Genomic DNA, 27,210 nt, shown 5'->3' with positions numbered 1-27,210 from the left:
CCATCCAGCCATCTCATCCTCTGTTGTCCCCTTTTCCTCCTGCCCTCAATCCCTCCCAGCATCAGAGTCTTTTCCAATGAGTCAACTCTTCCCATGAGGTGGCCAAACTACTGGAGTTTCAGCTTTAGCATCATTCCTTCCAAAGAACACCCAGGGTTGATCTCCTTTAGAATGGACTGGTTGGATCTCCTTGCAGTCCAAGGGACTCTCAAGAGTCTTCTCCAACACCACAGTTCAAAAGCATCAATTCTTTGGCGCTCAGCTTTCTTCATAGTCCAACTCTCACATCCATACCTGACCACTGGGAAAACCATAGCCTTGACTAAACCGGACCTTTGTTGGCAAAGTAATGTCTCTGCTTTTGAATATGCTCTCTAGGTTGGTCATAAATTTTCTTCCAAGGAGTAAGCCTCTTTTAATTTCATGGCTGCAATCACCATCTGCAGTGATTTTGAAGCCCCTCAAAATGAAGTCTGATACTGTTTCCACTGTTTCCCCATCTATTTCCCATGAAGTGATAGGACTGGATGCCATGATCTTCGTTTGCTGAATGTTGACCTTTAAGCCAACTTTTCCACTCTCCTCTTTGACTTTCATCAAGAGGCTTTTTAGTTTCTCTTCACTTTCTGCCATAAGGGTGGTGTCATCTGCATATCTGAGGTTATTGATATTTCTCGCAACAATCTTAATTCCAGCTTGTGCTTCTTCCAGTCCAGCGTTTCTCATGATGTGCTCTGTATATAAGTTAAATAAGCAGGGTGACAATATACAGCCTTGATGTACTCCTTTTCCTATTTGGAACCAGTCTGTTGTTCCATGTCCAGTTCTAGCTGTTACTTCCTGACCTGCATATAGGTTTCTCACGAAGCAGGTCAGGTAGTCTGGTATTTCCCATTTCTTTCAGACTTTTCCACAGTTTATTGTGATCCACACAGTCAAAGACATTGGCATAGTCAATAAAGCAGAAATAGATGTTTTTCTGGAACTCTCTTGCTTTTTCGATGATCCAGCGGATGTTGGCAATTTGATCCCTGGTTCCTCTGCCTTTTCTAAAACCAGCTTGAACATCAGGAAGTTCACGGTTCACATATTGCTGAAGCCTGGCTTGGAGAATTTTGAGCATTACTTTACTAGCATGTGAGATGAGTGCAATTGTGCGGTAGTTTGAACATTCTTTGGCATTGCCTTTCTTTGGAATTGGAATGAAAACGGACCTTTTCCAGTCCTGTGGCCACTGCTGAGTTTTCCAAATTTGCTGACCTATTGAGTGCAGCACTTTCACAGCATCATCTTTCAGGATTCGAAAGAGCTCAACTGGAATTCCATCACCTCCACTAGCTTTGTTCATAGTGATGCTTTCTAAGGCCCACTTGACTTCCCATTCCAGGATGACTGGCTCTAGGTGAGTGATTATACCATCGTGATCATCTGGGTCTTGAAGATCTTTTTTGTAGAGTTCTTCTGTGTATTCTTGCCACCTCTTCTTAATATCTTCTGCTTCTGTTAGGTCCATACCATTTCTGTCCTTTATCAAGCCCATCTTTGCATGAGATGTTCCCTTGATATCTCTAATTTTCTTGAAGAGATCTCTAGTCTTTCCCATTCTGTTCTTTTCCTCTATTTCTTTGCATTGATCCCTAAAGAAGGCTTTCTTATCTCTTCTTGCTCTTCTTTGGAACTCTGCATTGAGATGCTTATATCTTTCCTTTTCTCCTTTGCTTTTCACTTCTCTTCTTTTCACAGCTATTTGTAAGGCCTCCCTAGACAGCCATTTTGCTTTTTTGCATTTCTTTTCCATGGGGATGGTCTTGATCCCTGTCTCCTGTACAATGTTACGAACTTCAGTCCATAGTTCATCAGGCACTCTATCTATCAGATCTAGTCCCTTAAATCTATTTCTCACTTCCACTGTATAATCACAAGGGATTTGATTTAGGTCATACCTGAATGGTCTAGTGGTTTTCCCTGCTTTCTTCAATTTAAGTCTGAATTTGGCAATAAGGAGCTCATGATCTGAGCAACAGTGAGCTCCTGGTCTTGTTTTTGCTGACTGTATAGTGCATCTCCATCTTTGGCTGCAAAGATTATAATCAATCTAAACAATCTAAACAAAGGATTACTTCCCAAAATATATAAGCAGCTCATACAACTCAATACCAGAAAAATAAACAACTCAATCAGAAAGTGGGGAAAAGACTTAAACAGATATTTCTCCAAAGAAGACATACAGATGGCTAATAAACCCATGAAAAGATGGTCAACATCAATTAATTATTAGAGAATTGCAAATCAAAACTACAATGAAATACCACCTCACAACAGTCAGAATGGCCATCATCAAAAAGTCTACAAACAATAAATGCTGGAGAGGGTATGGAGAAAAGGGAATCTCTTGCACTGTTGGTGGGAATAGAATTGATACAGCCACTAAGACAGTATGGAGAGTCCTTAAAAAACTATGACCCAGCAATCCCACTCCTAGATATATACCTTGAGGAAAGCACAATTGAAAAAGACACATGTATCCCATTGTTCATTGCAGCACTATTTACAATAGCTAGAACATGTAAGCTGGAGAAGGAAATGGCAACCCACTCCAGTGTTCTTGCCTGGAGAATCCTAGGGACGGGGGCGCCTGGTGGGCTGCCATCTACGGGGTCGCACAGAGTCGGACACGACTGAAGTGACTTAGCAGCAGAACATGTAAGCAACCTAGACGTCCATTGACATAAGAATGGATAAAGATGTCGTGGTACATATACGCAATGGAATATTACTTAGCCATTCAAAAGGAACACATATGAGTCAGTTCTGATGAGGTGGATGAACCTAGAACTGATTATACAGAGTGAAGTGAGTCAGAAAGAGAAAGGTAAATATCAACTTCTAACACATATATATGGAATATAGGAGAATGGTACTGAAGAACTTATTTATAGGGAAGCAATGGAGAAACAGGCATATGAGCATGGGGAGACGGGAGGAGAGGGTGAGATGTACGGAAATAGTAACGTGGAAACTTACATTACCATATGTAAAGGAGATGGACAACGGGAATTTGCTGTATGGCTCAGGAAACTCAAAAACGGGCTCTGAATCAACCTAGAGGGGTGCGAGATGGGAGGGACATTCAAAAGGGAAGGATATATGTATACTTATGGCTAATTCATGTTGAGGTTTGACAGAAAACAGCAAAATTCTGTAAAGCAATTATCCTTCAATAAAAAAATAAATTAAAAAAAGTGAATAAATGGAATCTACTAGTCAATCAAAGTGTTACAACATCATTTTATTGCCATTGAATAAGAAATGTGCCTGGTTAAGATGGCTTTCATTGGAGGAGAAAATCTATGTAATAGGAGGCAGACATGGGCAGCTAATACAGGAGCGGGGTGTGATGTTCACTACACAAGTACAGAGCATCTGGGTGGGGTACCAATTATCATAGGATGCCTATTTTAGTAAATTTTGATGCCTTCTTCTCTGGTCTCTCTAATTAGTGCTAGAAGCATTTACTAGTTATTCTTTGATAATGGTAACTTAAAAAATCTGTATTAATGCTTTCCAGACATTTTCATGGATATACCTCTAATGTCATCGAGTAGGAGTGGATACTGTGAAGCAATGAAATTGTGTGCTATGTCTCTAAAATTCAAATAAATGTCATCTTCTACTACAAAGATAGAAGGTAAAGAAAGAAAGAAAAGAAGATAGAAATAAATGAAATAAAAGTACCAGTCTTTTAAAATATATTTTCTTAAAGATTTATTTACTTTATTTAATTTTTGGCTGTGCTGGGTCTTAGCTCCTGTGGGCAGGCTTTCTCTAGTTGTGGCAAGCTGGGGCTACTCTTCATTTGTATTGCATGGGCTTCTCATTGTGGTGGCTTCTCATGTTACCAAGCATGGGCTCTAGGTGCACAGGCATCAGTAGCTGTGACATTGTGACACCCAGGCTCTAGAGCTCAGGCTCAGTAGTTATGGTGCATGCCTTAGTTCCCCCACGGCATATGAAATCAAAGTGAAAATCGACCAGTCATGTCTGACTCTCTGCAACCCCATGGACTATACAGTCCATGGAATTCTCCAGGCCAGCATACTGGAGTGGGTAGCCTTTCCCTTCTCCAGCGGATCTTCCCAGTCCAGGGATCATACCCAGGTCTCCTGCATTGCAGGCTGATTCTGCACCAGCTGAGCCACAGGGGAAGCCCTGGATTCTCAATCACTGGACCGTCAAGGAGGCCTAAGTACCAGTCTTAAAAATCCAAATGCTAGCATGATCTAGAAAATACTTAACTAGTATACTTATTAGTATTATAGAATTGATCATTGAATATTTTGATTTGCATGAATGCTTTATGTCCCTGTTTTCTTTAATTAAAAATTCATACACAAATGAAAACAGAAAGGAAAAGAAAAACTTGTCAGTACTTGTTTTTGTCTCCTATTTTTCCATTCTGTGTTTTGTTTTTTGGCTGCACCATGAGGCTTGTGGGATCTTAGTTCCCAGATCAGGGATTGAACCTGAACCCCCTGCAATGAAAGCTTGGAGTCTTAATCATTGGACCACCAGGGAAGTCCCACTAAGATCACTTTTGCCCATTCAGAAAAAGTATTCAGGTTTTCAGTAACAGCAAAAAAGGAAAATATATTTTTTATTAACTTGAGGAAATGTTTCTTGTACTAGAACTTAAGAAGCATATGCAGATTGCTCTCTGGGTATTGAGGACGTGATGATTACCACTATAGATGGAATATTTATGTCCTCCACCCATCTCAAATCCATGTGTTAAAAGTCTAACCCCCAATGTGATGATAGTAGGTGACGCCTTTGGGAGGCGATTAGGTTGTGAGGGTGGAGCCCTCATGAATGGGATTGTTGTTCAGTTGCTAAATCTTGTCTGACTCTTTGCTGCCCCATGAACTGCAGCACGCCAAGCTTCCCTGTCCTTCGCTATCTCCCAAAATTTGCTCAAACTCATGTCCATTGAGTCGGTGAGGCCATCCAACTATTTCTTCCTCTGTTGCCCCCTTCTCCTCCTGCTCTCAATCTTCCCCAGCATCAGAGTCTTTTGCAGTGAGTCAGCTCTTTGCATCAGGTGGCCAAAGTATTGGAGCTTCAGCTTCAGCATCAGTCCTTCCAGCGAATTTTCAGGGTTGATTTCCTCTAGGATTGACTGGTTTGATTTCCTTGCAGTCCAAGGGATTCTCAAGAGTCTTCTCCAACACCACAGTTCGAAAGCGTCAATTCTTCGGCACTGAGCCTTCTTTACAGTCCAACTCTGACATCCATACTTGACTATTTGAAAAACCATAGCTTTGGTTTTTGTTGTTAAAGTGATGTCTCTGCTTAGTGTCCTTTAAAATAAATCCCAGAGAGCTCCCTTGTCCCTTCAGCCATGTGAGGATACAGGGAAAAGACAGCTGTCTATAAGCTAGGATGGGAGTTGTCACTAGACCCAGAATCTGTAGGTGCCCTGACCTTGGACTCCCCAACCTCCAGAACTGTGAGAAATAAACTTCTGTTGTTTATAAGTCCATGGTATTTTGTTACAGCAGCTCAGATGGGCTAGGTCATTTACTCATTCAGCACAGGCGGCAGGAGGTTGGTATATTTGAGCAGGTAAGCCTGTAGCCCTCCTGATGCTGTAGGACTGATGCTGAAGCTGAAGCTCCAGTACTTTGACCACCTGATGCAAAGAGCTGACCCACTGGAAAAGACCCTGATGCTGGGAAAGATTTGCCTCCCACAAAGCACCATTGTCAACTTTCTGGAAGCCCGGACCTGGCATGAGGTCCAGGTGGCTCCTGGCACCAGACACAGAAAGGAATGTCTCTGGATGTTTGATAACATCTGACTTCAGGAAATACCGCTGCACTAAGCTTGTGGAAAATTCTGAAAGAGATGGGAATACCAGACCACCTAACCTGCCTCTTGAGAAATCTGTATGCAGGTCAGGAAGCAACAGTTAGAACTCGACATGGAACAACAGACTGGTTCCAAATAGGGAAAGGAGTACGTCAAGGCTGTGTATTGTTACCCTGCTTATTTAACTTATATGCAGAGTACATCATGAGAAATGCTGGACTGGAGGAAACACAAGCTGGAATCAAGATTGCCGGAAGAAATATCAATAGCCTCAGATATGCAGATGACACAACCCCTACAGCAGAAATTGAAGAGGAACTAAAAAGCCTCTTGATGAAAGTGAGAGAGGAGGGTGAAAAAGTTGGCTTAAAGCTCAACATTCAGAAAACGAAGATCATGGCATCCGGTCCCATCACTTCACAGGAAATAGATGGGGAAACAGTGGAAACAGTGTCAGACTTTATTTTTGGGGGCTCCAAAATCACCTCAGATGATGATTGCAGCCATGAAATTAAAAGACGCTTACTCCTTGGAAGAAAAGTTATGACCAACCTAGATAGCATATTCAAAAGCAGAGACATTACTTTGCCAACTAAGGTCCATCTAGTCAAGGCTATGGTTTTTCCCGTGGTCATGTATGGATGTGAGAGTTGGACTGTGAAGAAGGCTGAGCGTCAAAGAATTGATGCTTTTAAACTGTGGTGTTGGAGAAGACTCTTGAGAGTCCCTTGGACTGCAAGGAGATCCAACCAGTCCATTCTGAAGGAGATCAGCCCTGGGAGTTCTCTGGAGGGAATGATGCTAAAGCTGAAACTCCAGTACTCTGGCCACCTCATGCGAACAGTTGACTCATTGGAAAAGACCCTGATGCTGGGAGGGACTGGGGGCAGGAGGAGAAGGGGACAACTGAAGATGAGATGGCTGGATGGCATCACGGACTCTATGGACATGAGTCTGGGTGAACTCCGGGAGTCGGTGATGGACAGGGAGGCCTGGTGTGCTGGGATTCATGGGGTTGCAAAGAGTCCAGACATGACTGAGTGACTGAACTGAATTGAACTGAGATGTTTTTGGTTGTTGCAACTTGGTTGGGTCGGGGAGGGGCATCTAGTAGGTAGAGGTCAGGGCTGCTGCTAACATCTTATAGTGCCAGGACAGCCTCTACATCTGTCTGGCCCCAAATGTCAATTGTGCCAAGGCTGAAAAACCCTGCACTAGGGAGAAGGACAAGCATCTTTAAAGGACTTGAAGTATCAGGCAGGGAGTGTAAGTAGGGAGAAAATAGATGCAGGCTTATCTAGAAGTGAGAGAAGTAAGAAGGGACTTCTGATGTGTTTTTCCCAGTACCACCTTGCAGTTCTCCAGTCTTCAGCAGACACTGGCTGGGTGTCCTACAAATTTAATTCAGTTCCTGCACTGTGTTCCTGGAGACAGCACCAAGTCCCACAAGTTAAGGGCTCTGTCTCATGAGAGGCTTCACATTTCACACGCTCCGCTTCACACAGCAATCACAAGTCCATGTTGTCACTTGAGCTTCTCATGACCTGGCTATAAATTGGAGGTTCCCTGGCCCCTCCCTCATGTTTGATTAATTTGCTAGAGTGGCTCACAGGGCTCAGAAAACATTTACTCTTTTTACTAGTATATTTGTTTTTTATTGAGGTGTAGTTGATTTATAATATTATATAAGTTTCAGGTGTGGGCTTCCCTAATAACTCAGCAGTGAAGAATCTGCCTGCAGTGCAGGAGCTGCATGAGATGGGGGGTTTGATCCCTGGGTCGGGAAGTTCCCCTGGAGGAGGGTGTAGCACCCCCCTCCAGTATTCTTGCCTGGAGAATCCCATGGATAGAGGAGCCTGGGGGTGGGGCAGGGGCTACAGACATGACTGAAGCAACTCAGCATGCATGCACATTTCAGGTGTGCAACAGAGAGATTCACATTTTTTGAAGTTTATGGACATAAATTTTCGTGGTCCACTGGCTAAGACTCCACGATCCTAATACAGGGGGCCCAGGTTTGATCCCTGGTGAGGGAACTAGATCCCACATGCCACAACTTATAGTTTGGAGTTTGCTTGCCCCAACTAAAGAGCTCTCATGCCTCAACAAAGATGGAAGATCCTGTGTGCTGCAACTAATATAATACCCAGTGCAGCCAAATAAATAAATAAGCAAAAATAAATGTTAAAAAAAAATCCTCAAAAGAAAAAAAGATACAGATGAACATCCAGGTGAAGAAGTACACAGAGCAAGGTCTGAACAGTCCTGATCTTGCAACCAGGAAACTCTTCAAATCCCATTGTCCAAGAGTTTTTATAAAGTTTCATTTTCAGCCCCCTTCCACCTCCCTTCCCAGAGGTCGGTGGGTGGGGCTGAAGGTTCCAGCCATTTAATTAGTTGGTCTTTCAGGCAACCAACCCCACTCCAAGGCTATCTGGGGTGCCTCCCTAAGTCACCTTATTAGCATAAGCTCAGGTGTACTTGAAACATGCTCCTTAGGGATAACGAAAGCCATCCCTATTACTCAGGAAATTCCAAAGGTTTTAGGAGCTTTGTGCTAGAACTGGGGACAAACACCTAATATATTTCTTCTTATACCACAGAACCAAATTTAAGAAGGGTTTTATCTATCAAGACCAAAATATTGAGGGACTGCCCTGGCGGTCCACTGCTTAAGAATCTGCCTGTTAATGCAGCAGACGATGGTTTGATTCCTGGTCCAGAAAGATTCCACATGCAGGCAACTAAGCCTGCTTAGCACAGCTACTGAAGCCCTCACTCTAGGACCAGTGCTCCTCAACAAGAGGAGCCACAGCAGTGAGAATCCTACACACTGCAACTGGAAGAAGCTGGTGCTAAGCCCATGTGCGGACTTCCCTGGTGGATCAGACGGTAAAGCGTCTGTCTACAATGCGGGAGACCTGGGTTCGATCCCTGGGTCGGGAAGATCCCCTGGAGAAGGAAATGGCACTCCACTCCAGTACTATTGCCTGGAAAATCCCATGGACAGAGGAACCTGGTAGGCTACAGTCCATGGACTCGCAAAGAGTCGGACACGACTGAGCGACTTCACTTTCACTTTCACTTTCAAGCCCATGTGCAGCAGTGAAGATCCAGCACATCCCAAAGTCAATTAATTAATTAATTGAAAAAAAAGGATATTGAACTTTAAGCTGGGGCATTAAGAAGCACCAAATGAATTAGTAAAAAATTAATAAATGCTCTTTAATAGACAATACTAAAGGAGTGTTTGAATAATCTCATGATTCGGATTATATGCCATTTGTATCTTTCCTAAGTATCATGTAGTAGACACATATATAGACATTGTATTTTGTCACAAATGTTATTTTTATAATAAACTATTATTCATTTTAATTTAGTCAAGAAAAGTTAATCATAAGATGAAAATCACAAAAGAACTATTAAAAACATGTATGTGATTATTTTATCAGATCCTTGGGAAGAGAAAAGCGTTTTTGAGCTTAACAACAAGAAGAAAACCTGTAAAGGAGAATGCCCTTGGGTTTTAGTACATAAAAATTCAAAACAGTGTTTAGAAAAATTACAAAGAAACAAGAACACTGGTAAACATAAAAATAATGAAAGAAATTGTGAAGAAAATGGTTGATTTTACTACCCTATTCTTCAAGTATCTGTGAATCAAATATGTGTTCAAAAAATGAAGAGGCAGAAGACACTGTGGGAAAAACACTTTACTATCAAAAATAGTCTTGCAATTCAATAGGAAAACCTCAATAATACCCGCATATGAAAAATCAGCCAAAGGACATAGATTCGTGGTGTGTACCTAAATAGATAACAAACATAATAAAACAGTTTAACCCTTCTATTAAAGTTCCTGCATTAACCAGACATCCTTAGGAGATAACATTCCCTCTTAATCTCATCATGAGTCATAACTTCTCAGGAGATAACCTTCTTTCTTAATCTTGTAAGGGGTCATGGGACCCATAACCCATTCCTTCCTTTGTGTATGTTTAGATCTGGATTGTGTAAACTGTCAATAATATGTAATTTCCTGTATGACCCTCTGTCTCAAAAACCTGCCTATCTGTGCTTTGACCTCTAATGGGTAGAATAGTCCTTAGAGCTTTTTGAAAGTCTGTCTCTCAGACAGACTTATAAACCTCTGGTTAGCTCAAATAAGCTTTCTCTCCTGGTGGCTCAGCCGGTAAAGCGGCTGTCTGCAATATGGGAGACCAGGGTTCGATCTCTGGGTCAGGAAGATCCTCTGGAGAAGGAAATGGCAACCCACTCCAGAACCCTTGCCTGGAAATCCCATGGATGGAGGAGCCTGATATGCTACAGTCCACGGGGTCACAAAGAGTTGGACACGACTGAGCGACTTCACTTTCTTTTCCTTTAGCTCAAATAAAATCTTTGATTTCTTTCTTAGATGATACTGATTAATATTTGTTGACAAGCTTAAGCAATCATGGTGGCTTCCCTGGTGGCTTAGCGGTTAAAGCGTCTGCTTGGAATGCAGGAGAACTGGGTTCGATCCCTGGGTCGGGAAGATCCCCTGGAGAAGGAAATGGCAACCCACTCCAGTACTCTTGCTTGGAGAATCCCATGGAGGGAGGAGCCTGGTAGGCTACAGTATATGGAGTATAAAGAGTTGGACACGACTGAATGACTTCACTTTCACTTTCACTACTTAAGCAGTCAAAGGCAGCATCAGTTCAGTTCAGTTCAGTCACTCAGTCGTGTCTGACTCTTTGCAACCCCATGAATTGCAGCACGCCAGGCCTCTCTGTCCATCACCAACTCCCAGAGTCCACTCAAACTCATATCCATTGAGTCCGTGATGCCATCCAGCCATCTCATCCTCTGTCGTCCCCTTCTCCTCATGTCCCCAATCCCTCCCAGCATCAAGGTCTTTTCCAATGAGTCAACTCTTTCTATCAGGTGGCCAGAGTATTGGAGTTTCAGCTTTAGCATCAGTCCTTCCAGTGAACACCCAGGACTGGTCTCCTTTAGGATGGACTGGTTGGATCTCCTTGCAGTCCAAGGGACTCTCAAGAGTCTTCTCCAACACCACAGTTCAAAAACATCAATTCTTTGGCGCTCAGCTTTCTTCACAGTCCAGCTCTCACATCCATAAATGACTACTGGAAAACCATAGCCTTGACTAGATGAACCTTTGTTGGCAAAGTAATGTCTCTGCTTTTGAATATGCTATCTAGGTTGGTCATAACTTTTCTTCCAAGGAGTAAGCATCTTTTAATTTCATGGCTGCAATCACCATCTGCAGTGATTTTGGAGCCCCCCAAAATAAAGTCTGACACTGTTTCTACTGTTTCCCCATCTATTTCCCATGAAGTGATAGGACCAGATGCCATGATCTTCGTTTTCTGAATCTTGACCTTTAAGCCAACTTTTTCACTCTCCTCTCTCACTTTCATCAAGGAGCATTTTAGTTCCTCTTCACTTTCTGCCATAAGGGTGGTGTCATCTCCATATGTGAGGTTATTGATATTTCTCCCAGCAATCTTGATTCCAGCTTGTGCTTCTTCCAGCCCAGCATTTCTCATGATGTACTTTGCATAGAAGTTAAATAAGCAGGGTGACAATATACAGCCTTGACGTACTCCTTTTCCTATTTGGAACCAGTCTGTTGTTCCATGTCCAGTTCTAGCTGTTGCTTCCTGACCTGCATACAGGTCTCTCAAGAGGCAAGTCAGGTGGTTTGGTATTCCCATCTCTTTCAGAATTTTCCACAGTTTATTGTGATCCACACAGTCAAAGGCTTTGGCATAGTCAATAAAGCAGAAATAGATGTTTTTCTGGAACTCTCTTGCTTTTTCCATGATCCAGTGGATGTTGGCAATTTGATCTCTGGTTCCTCTGCCTTTTCTAAAACCAGCTGGAACATCTGGAAGTTCACAGTTCACGTATTGCTGAAGCCTGGCTTGGAGAATTTTGAGCATTACTTTACTAGCATGTGAGATGAGTGCAATTGTGTGGTAGTTTGAGCATTCTTTGGCATTGCCTTTCTTTGGAATTGGAATGAAAAGTGACCTTTTCCAGTCCTGTGGCCACTGCTGAGTTTTCCAAATTTGCTGGCCTATTGAGTGCAGCACTTTCACAGCATCATCTTTCAGGATTTGAAAGAGCTCCACTGGAATTCCATCACCTCCACTAGCTTTGTTCACAGTGATGCTTCCTTAGGCCCACTTGACTTCCCATTCCAGGATGACTGGCTCTAGGTGAGTGATCACACCATCGTGATTATCTGGGTCATGAAGATCTTTTTTGCATGGTTCTCCTGTGTATTCTTGCCACCTCTTCTTAATATCTTCTGCTTCTGTTAGGTCCGTACAATTTTTGTCCTTTATCAAGCCCATCTTTGCATGAAATGTTCCCTTGGTATTTCTAATTTTCTTGAAGAGATCTCTAGTCTTTCCCATTCTATTGTTTTCCTCTATATCTTTGCATTGATCGATGAGGAAGGCTTTCTTATCTCTTGCTCTTCTTTGGAACTCTGCATTGAGATGCTTATATCTTTCCTTTTCTCCTTTGCTTTTTGCTTCTATTCTTTTCACAGCTATTTGTAAGGCCTCCTCAGACAGCCATTTTGCTTTTTTGCATTTCTTTTCCATGGGGGTGGTCTTGATCCCTGTCTCCTGTACAATGTCACAAACCTCCGTCCATAGTTCTTCAGGCAGTCTATCAGATCTAGTCCCTTAAATCTGTTTCTCACTTCCACTGTATAATCACAAGGGATTTGATTTAGGTCATACCTGAATGGTCTAGTGGTTTTCCCTACTTTTTTCAATTTAAGTCTGAATTTGGCAATAAGGAGTTCATGATCTGAGCCACAGTCAGCTTCTGGTCTTGTTTTTGCTGACTGTATAGAGCATCTCCATATTTGGCTGCAAAGATTATAACCAATCTAGGGTAGCATAGCATTGGTGAAACCAAGCAGGGGCCAGTGGGGGCTCCCAGGCATGAAGGCCTTTTTCTTTTGTTCCCTGCATCTCCCAGCTCTGTGACCTTCCCTTAGTTCCAAAGGGCAGATTCTAACAGTTGCTAATTAAAGGAGGAGCAGCCAAGAAGCCACCTGAGGCAAGATTAAGGGGACCAGAGAAGCTCATTAAGATGAGGAGACTGAGGCTTGCCTGGTGGCACAGCGGAGAAGAACCCCCATGCAATGCAGGGGCAATGGGTTGGATCCCTGGTCTGGGAGGATTCCACATGCAGTGGAGAAACTAAGCCCGAGCACCAAAACTACTGAAGCCCGAGAGTTCTAGAGCCAGCCAGCCACAAGTCCAGAGCCTGCTACTACTGAAACCCGTGTGCCTTGGGCCTGTGTTCAGCAGCAAGAGAAGCCCACGGAGTGCAAAGAGGAGTAGCATCCACTCGCCACAAGGGAAAGCCCAGGGTAGAAAAAAAGAAAGCCATTTATTTTGCAGCCCCAAAATAAATAAATATATAATTTAAAAAAATAGTAGACTGATCACCTGCAACCCTGCATACCCTCTAATCTCATCAGCAACCCCACTCTTGAACCATTGCCATAAAACACCTCACCGAAGTCCCCTGAGTTGGGACGCATAGTTTTTAAGGACAGGAGCCCACTGTGCCCCTCTTTACCTAGTAAAGCAATAAAGCTATCTGTTGAAGAGTCCGAACGCCAGTTGGAAAAGAATTTCTAGACATGGAGTATTGTGGAAAGGAGTGAGTTTATTAAGAGCAAAGAGCAGAGATAACATGGGTGCTTTGAGGACAGTGGGCCGACAACTCCTGACAGGCCAGGGAGAGTCGACAGTTTTTGTGGGTTAGTAGCCAGTTTTCAGAGCCTCAAGACAAAGAATATTCCTGCTGGAAGACTGGCATTAGAAGATTGGCTGGGCTTCCCCGGTGGCTCAGAGGTTAAAGCATCTGCTTGCAATGAGGGAGACCTGGGTTCGATCCCTGGGTTGGGAAGATCCCCTGGAGAAGGAAATGACAACCCACTCCAGTACTCTTGCCTGGAAAATCCCATGGACGGAGGAGCCTGGTAGGCTGCAGTCCGTGGGGTAACTGGGAGTTGGACACGCAATGACTTCACTTTCACTTTTCACTTTCATGCATTGGAGAAGGAAATGGCAACCCACTCCAGTGTTCTTGCCTGGAGAATCCCAGGGACGGGGGAGGCTAGTGGGCTGCCGTCTATGGGGTCGCATAGAGTCAGACATGACTGAAGTGACTTAGCAGCAGCATAGAGTGAGTACCAAGGTGGCATTTTTATCTAATTTGGAGTCAGGAAGCCTGTTAGTGATGATCAGGGGGGCTTTTGGCAACAGCTACAATGGGGCTCAGTTGGCTTCAGACGTGACATTTGTTCTGGGCTCTGCTTCTGTGGCCTTGGTGCCAGGCCTAACATTATCCTTTCCTACTTCATCCAAAACTCTGTCTCCAAGATTCGATTTGGCAGCAGTGTTCAGAGAAGCTGAGTTTCCAGCATCATTGGTGGTGGATAGTGGGCTGGCCACTGGCTCTGTCAACAGCATGATGCACCAGGGCCGGGAGTGGCCAAGCCGCAGAGACACAGAGACGAAACAGGACTAGAACGGGAGCAGTTGACTTCCATGCTGCGTGTGGAAGCCGGCTTGCATGTGACACATCCACCCACCTCCTCTGAGAACTCCTAGAAGCACACAAGAGGGAAACGTCATGTCTTTTGATGGATGGAACTAGTGATGCCAAAATCTTGGCTCTCTGTGCACTGAAGCTGAACAGAAATACAGAGACAGGGATATGGAGGAAAAATAGAGAGTTGCGTTCTTTCTTTGCCAGGCAAAGAGGGAACAAAGTAGGCTAGCGCCTTAAGCACTTTGTTCCACTCCCTGGGAAAAAGAGAGAGGTCTTACAGTCAGTTGCTCATGGTCAGGGATGTACTTTAAGTATCAAGACAGAAACAATCTTACATTCTTCTTTCTTCTGTAAAATTTCAAAAGGGTGTCTTGCTGGCAAGATTAGGGGGTGTGCAGGGTCTTAGATTGGTGCTAGTGGTAAAGAACCTGCCTGGCAATGCAGGAGACCTGGGTTGGAACCTGGGTCAGAAAGATCCCCTGGAGAAGGAAATGGCAACCCACTCCAGTATTCTTGCCTGGAGAGTCCCATGGTCAGTGGAGCCTGGTGGGCTACAGTCCATAGGATCGCAAAGAGTTGGACATGACAGAGTGCAGATGCATGCAAGGGTCTCAGGTGGGGTCCTAATCTTGAGGAGCTTCTCTGTCCTTGCCTCAGGTGGTTTTGTGGCAGCTCTTCCCATGATTAGCAACTCTTCAAATCTGCCCTTTGGAGCTCAGAGAAGGTCATGGATGCTTGCGTATAAGAAATGGGGGACAAAAATGCCTCCATGCCCAGGAGCCTCACAGGGCCCTGCTTGGTTTCATTAGCTGCCCATTGGATGGAGGGCAGGCTGAAGGTGGACCCTGCCTACCAATCCTATTTTAGCCCAATGTTACTTGAATCCTCATGTGATGATTAGCCCCTACCTCTGGAATAGAGGGCCCGGAGTTCTCTCCTCATTATGGTTAATAAATTGCTAGCCAAATGGTACCAGAGTGATCTGATGACCCTCCTGGACCTTGGGTTACACCAAAGAAAAAGAAAATATTTGACACTACTGAGATTTTAACCCCATTTGTCCCTGAGGTGAGACAGTGGCTGTGGGGAAACTACTGTTGAGGCAGGGAAGTTTATCTTGAAAGATTTTTTTTTTTAGGAAAAGGTAGAGGAGGCCAGGTGTATTTACAAGGATCTTTTCCATTTAGACAGATGGAAAGCAAGCAAACTGGCTTTGAAACAGAACAAGATACCGGCTCATGAAATGAAAGAGTTCAGGGGTGTATGGATTAGGCGACTCAGATGGGACATCAGGTTTCCATCTCACAGTCTCCAGCTCTAGGTGCTTCTTTCTTCATGTTAGTACCACTCTTGGCTTTGAGGCCAAACATAAGAGGATGTAAAGCAGCCTTGGGTTGCAGGTTGGAAGATGGCAGTTCCCTTGACTGTTTAGCTACTATTTGGTCCATTTTTAGTATTCCATATCATTTTAATTCATTTTACAAAATAGGGCTCCATTACACTGCCCTTTTAACCTTTTAGTCTGTAATGACAGAAAAATGAAAGGCGAGGGTGCCTGTCCACCCCTACTTCGGGGAAGGACATATGCGTCTTCCTCTTATCATGCGAGAAGCCCTTTCGGGTGAACGCTGAACTTCTATCCCAGCTTCAGGGGATGCAGCTGATCCTAAAATAGTTTTGGAGGGCAGGGAAAATCTCTACTCCTTGGAAACTTTAAAGGCACACAACCAGAAATGGCCCTCAAAGGCAATGAACAAACATAGAATATAATCCCTAAAGCAAGCCTGGCATAATGAAAAGTGGCCCTGGGAGAGAGAGGCCATTGAGTTCAAAGTAAATTCCTCTGCATATTTACTCTGTGATATTGAAGAAATCTTCAAATTGTATTCTACTCCTTCACAAAGGAGAAAATTGGACTTATTTGAGTGTTTTCTATTGCTCTTTCTGTGTATTCAGTCCTCATAAAAATTCCATGAGGTGGGTTTTTAATTCCCCTTGTCAATAAAAAAAAAAAACTAACCAGTAGATGTAAGGAAGAAATGAAAAATTTTTTTGTAAGAAATAGAAAATTTCAGGACTTCCATAGCTGTCTGATTGTTAAGGCTCCATGCTTCCACTGCAGCATGGCCCAGGTTCAATCCCTGGTCAGGGAACTAAGATCCCAAATGCTGTGCAATGGGGCCAAAAAAAAGAGAGATGGAAAATTTAATTAAAGGCAGACTGAGGATTATAACACAGGAAGAGCCTCTCAGAAAGTTCCAAGGACTGTTCTGCCCATTGAGATCAAAGCACAGTTATGCAAGTCTTTGATAAATGATGTAGATAGTTTGTGCAATCCAGCTCTGCAAGTACAAAGTAGTGGGTCATTGTGACCCTTTACAAAATCAAGAATGTGTGTCATCTTTTAAAGAGCTGTCTTATTGGTGCTTGGAGAATGCTGTTCTTTGTGGCTGACCAGGTTTCTGCCAATGGGGAAGTTTGGTCCGTGCATAATGCAGGTGTGCAATGCACAGTGCAGGGAGAGAGGAGAACAGAGGGCAGAGCACATGTTTTACATTTTCTTGTCTTGCAATAAAATATGAATTTTATTCTATATCCTACTTTATAAAAGAGGAAACGGAGGTGTAGAGAGGTATCTTGCCTGGGATTTGTCCTCAGTTCTGTTCTGCTCCTGGGAGGGCGAGGGTGGATTCCTTCTGAGATCTGAGATTTCAGAAAAGTTCTACAAAGCTGATGCCACTGAAAAGAACAAAATTGTACCTCTTTGGTTCAGAATCCATCAGCTCAATCATTTTTTGTTGACTTCTGGTTTTTCTTTTTTGAGAAGACACTCTCCATGTTCACCACTTCCCTGGTGGCTCAGATGGTAAAGTGTCTGCCTACAATACAGGAGACCCGGGTTCAATCCCTGGGTTGGGAAGATCTCCTTGAGAAGGAAATGGCAACCCACTCCAGTATTCCTGCCTGGAGAATCCCATGGATAGAGGAGCCTGATAGGCTACAGTCCATGGTGTGGCAAAGAGTCAGACACGATTGAACGACTTCACTTTCTTTCTTTCTTTCCCCATGTTCACAAGTAGATGCTCAAGAAAGTCAACTGCAGAAAGAAATTGGAGCCACAGTGGGGAGTGTGTTGACCGTGAAAGGGGCTGAGGGTGTTTGCAGACACAATCTTTCCAATGAGACACTTTTCACTAGGGAAGCTAGACAAAAATCCTGTGACCAAAGCTTTAACCCTTAGCTGCTTCTAGCAACTGTTTTCTCTGCCTTTTTTTATGTCTCTAAACTTTTGTCTTTGCTTTCTTATTTTCTCCTACAGCTTTTTTAAAAAATGTAGATTATACACCCTTATTGTTACATCTTTAACTTTTTTTTTTTAAAACAGCTTTACCTTTTCATCTTTATTTTTCATAGGGTGTTTTTTTTCTCTTTCAGCTTTGAATGTCTGATTATTGTAACTTTGCATTAATTTCCCTTCTTTTATTTCAAGTCATGATTATTTTTGTCTTTTTATAAATCTCAGCCTTGTTTTATTGAAATCTTCATGAAAAAATCATTGTATCTTAAGAATCTAGTCTTTTCATTTTCTCCCCCATCACATTTTAGCATTTTATTATTCACCTGGAAATTTGAACAGATATATTTAAATGCAGATGTGTATGAACAAAAAGTAAAAGTTCTCCTTTCCTAATGCATTCCCTAGAGGTAACTCCTAAGCTTCCTAAGTAGCGCTAGTGGTAAAGAACCTGCCTGCCACTGCAGGAGATGTAAAAGAAGTGGGTTCGATCCCTGGGCCTGGAAGATACCCTGGAGGAGGGCATGGCAACCCACTCCAGTGTTCTTGATAGAGGAACCTGGTAGGCTACAGTCCATAGGGTCACAAAGAGTTTTGGACACAACTGAAGCAACTCAGCATGCATTAGTTACTCAAGGGTAACTCCTAGAGGTAACTGCTGTTAATGGTTAGGTGTCTGCCCCATTCAGGTGTTTTGCTTGTTTTCTGTAAACTGATGTATTATATAAACATGTTACCACTCACATTCATTTATTAGGAATGAAATCACACTATCCTGAACATTATTGATCTTGCCTGTTTCCTTTTTTTTGTTGTTGCTTTTTACATGTCATGATTGTTCTCACTTTCAACCTTATTTATTTTATTTTTTCTTTCTGCACTTAAATGGAATAAAAATCAGTACCTTCATGATTTATTCCATGTATTATATTTTGCTTATTTACATAGAGGGAAAATAATCTGCTGTATCAACTGATGAGTTTTTCCCCTTGTAGTTTTTCTTTACCCAATGACCCTCTTCCATTTGAACAACTGGAAATCAATCATCTGTTGCCTGAAGGGAGAGTGTCGCAACAGAAGTGCTTTTGAGCTTCTAAAGTTGAGGTCATGGTCTACGCCCTAGATTTAGAAGATGATAGAGGAGATAAAAATTCCCTGGACTAGGGGCGAGGTGAATGGTGGAAGAGAGTATAAGAATGAGAGAGAGGTGGGAAGGGAAAATTAATGGTACTCTATTATACATCAAATGTTTGCATCTCCCCAAACTCCTGTGTTGAATGCCTAACCTCCAGTGTGGCTTTGTTTGGAATAAGGAAGCAGTTAAGGTTGCAAGGAGTCAGACATGATTTAGGGACTAAACAACAACAAAGGTTAAATGAGGTCATAAGGGTGGAGCCCTGACCCGATAGAATTAGTGTCTTCATAAGAAGACACAAGAGAGCTTCTGCTCCCTCACCACTCCGCATGCATGTGAGGAAACAGAGAGAAGGGGCTTGTCTGCAAACCAGGAAGAGAGATATTGGGCCTGTTGGACCTTGATCTTAGACTTTTCAGCCTCCAGAACTTTGAGAAGACAAATTTCTATTGTTTCAGTCATGTCTTATTATGGCAGCCCACGTAAACTCTAGGACAGGTTTGGGGATATCTCTGTCACATCCAGGAGGCCTTGGGGAGGAGGTAGGCCTTCATTTATTCATTCAACAAATCTCTTAAAAAAAAATCATGGGCTTTGCTGGTGACTCAGTGGTAAAGAGTCTGCCTGCCAATGCAGGAGACGCAAGTTCAATCCCGGGTCCCAGAAGATCCCACATGCCACGGAGCAACAAAGCCTTTGCACCACAACTATTGAGCCTGTGCCCTAGAGCCTGGAAACCACAACTACTGAAGCTTGGGAGCCTTGGAGCCTTTGCTCTGCAACAAGAGAAGCCACGGCAATGAGAAGCCTAAGCATTGCAACGAGAGAGTAGCCCCTGCTCACCGCAGTGAGGGAAAGCCAGCGTGCAGCTGCGAAGACCAAGCGCAGCCAAAATAAATAAATAATTTAAAAACTTATTTCCTTAGCTGCACTGGGTCTTAGTTGCAGCATTCAAGCTCTTAGTTGTGGCATGTGGGATCTAATGCTCTAACCAGGGATCAAACCTGCATTGTGAGCACGGAGTCTTCCTTGCTCACTGGGCTTCCAGGGAAGTCCCATGCAACACATCTTAATGAGGGGCAATCTGGGAGCCAAGGATATAACTGTGAACCAAGAGACACAGCTCCTGCTTGAATTATATAACACTGTACCTCCACAGGGTAACAGCCAGAACCTAGGAATTGCTTGATGGTGGCAAAGCAGAAAGGGCATAAGACTCTCCACACATTTCCTGTTGCCCTTGGGTGGCCTGGAGAGGAAGTAGGAGGAAGTAGTTACGTGAAAATGGAAAGGAAATGAAAAAGGAGAAAGAATAGTCAGTGCCAGATGCTCCCCTGTTTGTTTTTACTAATTTTCTTGGCACAGTGATTGATAAACTCATAGACTTAGAGACCCAGTTCATCCAGGGCTTCTCAACTTGCACAATTTCTTTGTGCATCAGACTTTTCCAGATGGTTTGTTGTGGCGTGAAATTTCTGGTCCCTTCTTCCAGAATTTCTGATATACTAGTAGGTCTGGGTAGGGCCCCAAAATTTGTTTCTCTGTAGGTGATGCCAAAGCCCTTGTCCATGGTGTGTGTTCAGTTCAGTTCAGTTGCTCAGTCGTGTCCGACTCTTTGCGACCCCATGAATCGCAGCACACCAGGCCTCCCTGTTCATCACCATCTCCTGGAGTTCACTCAGACTCCTGTCCATCGAGTCCGTGATGCCATCCAGCCATCTCATCCTCTGTCATCCCCTTCTCCTTCTGCCCCCAATCCCTCCCAGCATCAGAGTCTTTTCCAATGAGTCAACTCTTCACATGAGCTGGCCAAAGTACTGGAGTTTCAGCTTCAGCATCATTCCTTCCAAAGAAATCCCAGGGCTGATCTCCTTCAGAATGGACTGGTTGGATCTCCTTGCAGTCCAAGGGAATCTCAAGAGTCCTCTCCAATACCACAGTTCAAAAGCATCAATTCTTTGGTGCTCAGCCTTCCTCACAGTCCAACTCTCACATCCATACATGACCACTGGAAAAACCATAGCCTTGACTAGATGGACCTTAGTCGGCAAAGTAATGTCTCTGCTTTTGAATATACTGTCTAGGTTGGTCATAACTTTTCTTCCAAGGAGTAAGCGTCTTTTAATTTCATGGCTGCAATCACCATCTGCAGTGATTTTGGAGCTCAAAAAAGTAAAGTCTGACACTGTTTCTATTGTGTCCCCATCTATTTCCCATGAAGTGATGGGACTGGATGCCATGATCTTTGTTTTCTGAATGTTGAGCTTTAAGCCAACTTTTTCACTCTCCTCTTTCACTTTCATCAAGAGGCTTTTTAGCTCCTCTTCACTTTCTGCCATAAGAGTGGTGTCATCTGCATATCTGAGGTTACTGATATTTCTCCCAGCAATCTTGATTCCAGCTTGTGTTTCTTCCAATCCAGCGTTTCTCATGATGTACTCTGCATAGAAGTTAAATAAGCAGGGTGACAATATACAGCCTTGACATACTCCTTTTCCTATTTGGAACCAGTCTGTTGTTCCATGTCCAGTTCTAACTGTTGCTTCCTGACCTGCATACAGATTTCTCAAGAGGCAGGTTAGATGGTCTGGTATTCCCATCTCTTTCAGAATTTTCCACAGTTTATTGTGAGCCACACAGTCAAAGGCTTTGGCATAGTCAATAAAGCAGAAATAGATGTTTTTCTGGAACTCTCTTGCTTTTCCCATGATCCAGGAGATGCTGGCAATTTGATCTCTGGTTCCTCTGCCTTTTCTAAAACCAGCTGGAACATCAGGAAGTTCACGGTTCACATATTGCTGAAGCCTGGCTTGGAGAATTTTGAGCATTACTTTACTAGCATGTGAGATGAGTGCAATTGTGTGGTAGTTTGAGCATTCTTTGGCATTGCCTTTCTTTGGAACTGGAATGAAAACGGACCTTTTCCAGTCCTATGGCCACTGCTGAGTTTTCCAAATTTGCTGGCATATTGAGTGTGGCACTTTCACAGCATCATCTTTCAGGATTTGAAATAGCTCAACTGGAATTCCATCACCTCCACTAGCTTTGTTCACAGTGATGCTTCCTTAGGCCCACTTGACTTCCCATTCCAGGATGTCTGGCTCTAGGTGAGTGATCATACCATCGTGAGTATCTGGGTCGTGAAGCTCTTTTTGTACAGCTCTCCTGTGTTTTTTTGCCACCTCTTCTTAATATCTTCTGCTTCTGTTAGGTCCATACCATTTCTGTCCTTTATCGAGCCCATCTTTGCATGAAATGTTCCCTTGGTATCTCTAATTTTCTTGAAGAGATCTCTAGTCTTTCCCATTCTGTTGTTTGTGTAGCTCTAATCTAATCTAATATTTTATTAAAAAATTGTTTTTTATTGGAATTTTTTTTTTTGTCCAGGCCTTGTAACGTGTTGGATCTTAGTAGAAGCAGAGTTCTAAACACTGCACCACCAGGAAAATCCCCTAATGTAACATTTTGAAAAATGGCACCCCCAGATGTAAGTGATTTCCTAAGGTTATACAGTAAGTCAGTAGAGAAGATGGCTCAAAGATCTGTATTGGCTCTGTGAAATCAAATGCATATTTTGTGACATGACAAGAAAAATTAAACGTAAAATTTCCCCGCCTTTTGGCCTCTTCCCTTCCCTGGTGCTTGAGATCATAAAGAATCTGCCTGCAATGCGGGAGACCTGGGTTTAATTCCTGGGTCAGGAAGATCTCCTGGAGAAGGAAATGGTAAACCACTCCAGTACACTTGCCTGGAGAATTCCAGGGACACATAAGTTTGGTGTGCTGCAGTCCATGGGATCACAAAGTGTCGGACTGACTGATTAGCTTTCACTCACTTACTTACCCCTACTATACATTGTGTATCTGCACTTTGCGTTAATCAAACCTCCCTGGGCAGCAGAAACACCTGCTCAACCATAAAGACCAGCATTCTCCTAGCACCAACAAGTGAAAGTGAAAGTGAAGTCGCTCAGTCGTTTCTGACTCTTTGTGACCCCATGGACTGTAGCCCACCAGGCTTCTCTGTCCATGGGATTCTCCAGGCAAGAATACTGGAGTGGGTTGCTATTTTCTTCTCCAGGGGATCTTCTCAACCCAGGGATCAAACCCGGGTCTCCCGCATTGCAGGCAGATGCTTTACCCTCTGAGCCACCAGGGAAACCCATCAAGAGAACTCCTTAAATGGTTAACATTCCTTCATGATCTTGTAAGAGGTCATGATGATGCTTAGATATGGATTGTATAAACTGTCCATAATATGCCATTTGACATACAGCCTTTTATCTCAAAAACCCTTTTATAACTGTGCTTTGACTTCAAACAGGTGGAAGAGTTCTTGGAGCTTTCTGTGATGTTGTTCCCAGGTTTATAATCCTCAATTTGACTGGAATAAAAATTTCCATTTCTTCTTAGATCAACTGATTCACTTTTTGTCAACAACGCTTATATTAAATTGGTGCAAAAGTAATTTTGGTCTTGCCTTGTTGAGTTTTGCCTTTTGATATCAGAATACATTCTTAAATAAATGTGGTTATGTTACACATCATTTTAACATGCATTTCTTGCTTTATGTTTTTTGTTAATAAATTATTACTTGCTGTTTATTTAATATGTATTTTAGACTATGGAAATGATGTTAAGCGAAAAGCAAATTGGAGGGATTTTCTTACTTGAGTTCAAAATGTGTCATAAAGCAGTGGAGACAACTTGCAGCATCAACAATGCATTTGACCCAAGAACTGCTAATGAGCATACAGTGCAGTGGTGGTTCAAGGAGTTTTGCAAAGGAGATGAGAGCCTTGAAGATAAGGAGCACAGTGGGCGGCCATCAGAAGTTGACAACAACCAACTGAGAGGATCATTGAACTGACAACTGATCAACTGACGGGATTATTGAAGCTGATCCTCTTACAACTAAATGAGAAGTTGCCCAAGAACTCGAAGTCAACCATTCTATGGTCATTTGGCTTGTGAAGTAAATTGGAAAGGTGAGAAAGCTCAATAAGCGGATGCCTCATGAGCTGACCACAAATCAAAAAAATATCGTCATTCTAAAGTGTCATCTTCTCTTATTCTCTGCAACAACAACACACCATTTCTTGATCGGATTGTGATGTGGGATGAAAAGTGGATTTTATATGACAATCGGTGACAAGCAGCTCAGCGTCTGGGCTGAGAAGAAGCTCTAAAGGACTTCCCAAAGCCAAATTTGCACCAAATCAAGGTCGTGGTCACTGTTTGGTGGTCTGCTGCTGGTCTGATCCATGACAGCTTTCTGAATCCAGGCAAAACCATTACAGCTGAGAAGTATGCTTAGCAAATCAATGAGATGTACGGAAAACTACAGTGCCTGCAGCCAGCACTGGTCAACAGAAAGGGCCCAATTCTCCACAACACCCGACTGCGCATCTAACAACCAATGCATCAGAAGTTGAATGAATTGGGTTACAAAGTTTTGCCTCATCTGCCGTATTCACCTGACCTCTCGCCAACTGACTACCACTTCTTCAAGCATCTCAACAACTTTTTGCAGGGAAAATGCTTCCATAACCAGCAGGACACAGAAAATTGCTATTCAAGAGTCTGTCGAATTCCAAAACATGGATTTTTATGCTCCAGGAATAAATAAACTTATTTCTCATCAGCAACGTGAAATCAATAAATGTGTTGATTGTAAAGGTTTCTATTTTGATTAATAAAGATGTGTTTGAGCCTAGTTATACTGATTTAAAATTCAGTGTCCTAAACTGTAATTACGTTTGCACCAACCTAATACCATACACTCATACCTGGATCAACCCCACTGACCCCTCAGGGGTCAGGGCAGATGGGAGGTTGTGAATGGCTGGGCCTGGGTCCCTGGTCACCTCTTCAGTGAGGGGTAGTGTGAACTCCATCAGAACAACACATTCTTGGCAATTCTCTGGGGGTCCACTGGTTAGGACTTCACGTTTTCACTGCTGAGGGTATAGGTTCAATCCCTTGGGTAACTAAGATCCCACAAGCCAAGCAGAGGCGAGAAAAAAAAAAAATCACAATTTTTTTTTTGCTTGTATATTTATTTATGGCTGCTGATGGGCCTTGTCTCTCTGCATCGAGCCATGGTTTCTCTTGTTGCAGTGCTCAGGCCCTAGAGCATGTAGACTTAATTGTCTTTTGGCATATGGGATCTTCCTGGACCAGGAATTGAACCTGTGTCCCCTGCATTGGCAGGCAGATTCTTAACCATGGACCACCAGGTTAAGTCTGAAGTGCATGTTCTTAAAGTGAAGGAACTTTGTTCCCCAGATGGAAGTAAGGTAAATGCTTTTGGTAGGGCCTGGAACAATATGTTCTGTAAACCATAAACTACTGGGCAGGGTACAATGAGCTACTGAGATAAAGCCTCATCGTATGTAAGAGCCAGGCTCTGGAGGGATGCTGTGCAAGATGGGTGGGAGAGGCAGTCTAATCCTTGATCCCAGTACCTAACAGCATAAGGCTCTGCATATTGCCTGGCGTGGAGAAGGCAGTGGCACCCCACTCCAGTACTCTTGCCTGGAAAATCCCATGGATGGAGGAGCCTGGTGGGCTGCAGTCCATGGGGTCGAGAAGAGTTGGACATGACTGAGCGACTTCACTTTCACTTTCACACATTGGAGGAGGGAATGGCAACCCACTCCAACGTTCTTGCCTGGAGAATCCCAGGGACGGGGGAGCCTGGTGGGCTGCCGTCTATGGGGTCGCACAGAGTCAGACAACTGAGCAACTGAGTACACAGCACACAGCACAATACATAGTGCCTGCCATGGACCACTCCTTGACACTGGAGTGTGAGCTTCAGGTTTAAACCCTTCCAGCACTGAAGGGCAAAGATGAATTGGTAGTCTGGGAAACTCTTGGTTGGGCTCAGGGCTCTAGGGCTCTGTCAGGGATTATTTGTCTTTTTTTTTTTTAAGCTGATGTTCTTGGGGAGAGGGTCACAGAAAGAGGGTTTTCAGGGATGGGTCTTTTCATTCCTACTAGTTACCTTTAATTTTCAGCCTCAACCTGGGGAAGGGGTGCATGAGTGGGCCACAGGAACTGGGAGGCATTGGTTGGGTGGTTAACCCTGGGACCAGGACTTGGTGCCCATCCAACAAGGATTGCAGTGGGTCCAGGCGGCACCGCTGCCCTCCTCACTCTCCTTGGCTTAGCGGCTGCCACCATGGCCCCCATAACTCTGGTTTCTGGGCAGAAAGGGCTGGGGTGGGGCCCATGGAGTCATAAGGACCTTCTTCAGGGATGTTCCCTTTTGGGCTGGAAGGGTGGGTGAGACTAAAAATACCACCTATGTGACATATTTACTCTGTTCTTGTTAATACCCCAGGGAGATTGCCAAGAGTCACTACACCAAGCCTGTGATTAAACCATAATAACCACTTTCATGTTTATAAATTTTGTCCTTGATATCAGAGAGGAGTATTTTTAGGCTAGAATTTGGAACTAACACATCCCAAATGCAGGAGTGTAGATTCAAGCATGCATGCATGCTCGGTTGCTTCAGGCGTGTTCAATTCTTTGCAATCCCATGGGCCACAGCCTGCCAGGCTCCTCTGTCCACGAGATTTTCCTGGCAAGAATACTCGAGAGGGTTGCCATGCCCTCCTCCAGGGGATCTGTCCAACCCAGGAATCAAACCCACATTTCCTGCATTGCAGGCAGATTCTTTATCACTGAGCCCTTGGGAAAGCCCAGATTTAAGCATCTCTCCTTAAGAATTACCCTCCAGGGCACAGCAAGTCCAGAGGGATCCGTCCGCAGGTGTCAAATTGGGATTCTCCAGGTACATGAGGTAACACATCCTTTTATCCCAGGGCATCTCATCAAATGTGGAAGTTTCATGAACATCTATGCTCTTCCACTGAACTCCCTTTCCAATTTCATAGGGCTACTTATTCATTCGTTTATTCATCTGTTTGCTAAGTCATTCCACATACATTTATGGAGTGCTCGCTATGTGCCAGGCACTGACGATAATAAGCCTGTGAATGAACAGACCAGTTTCAGTTCATTTTCTGTTCATGTTTTCTGAATGTAAACATGGAGTTTACATTCTAGCGGTTATGGTGGCTGCTGATTGGGGAACAAGGTGTTAAATTAATTACTTTATTTATGTATTCAATATTAGGTAACTTGTAAGAAATATACAGGGAGAAATGATATATAGTTTCCTAGGGTGACAGGGAACTTTGGATGATGAAGTCAAGGAATTTGTAAGCTGAGAAGGACCCAGGCATAGGAAAAGCCAAGTCTCTGACCCAAATCCCCCACTGGCTCCCTCCCTCCTGACT

This window comes from Capra hircus, chromosome 25, assembly GCF_001704415.2.
Source record: "Capra hircus breed San Clemente chromosome 25, ASM170441v1, whole genome shotgun sequence".
In the NCBI taxonomy this organism is placed as follows: domain Eukaryota; kingdom Metazoa; phylum Chordata; class Mammalia; order Artiodactyla; family Bovidae; genus Capra; species Capra hircus.
The sequence above is the reverse complement of the archived record's forward strand: the minus strand, read 5'-3'. Positions refer to the sequence as shown.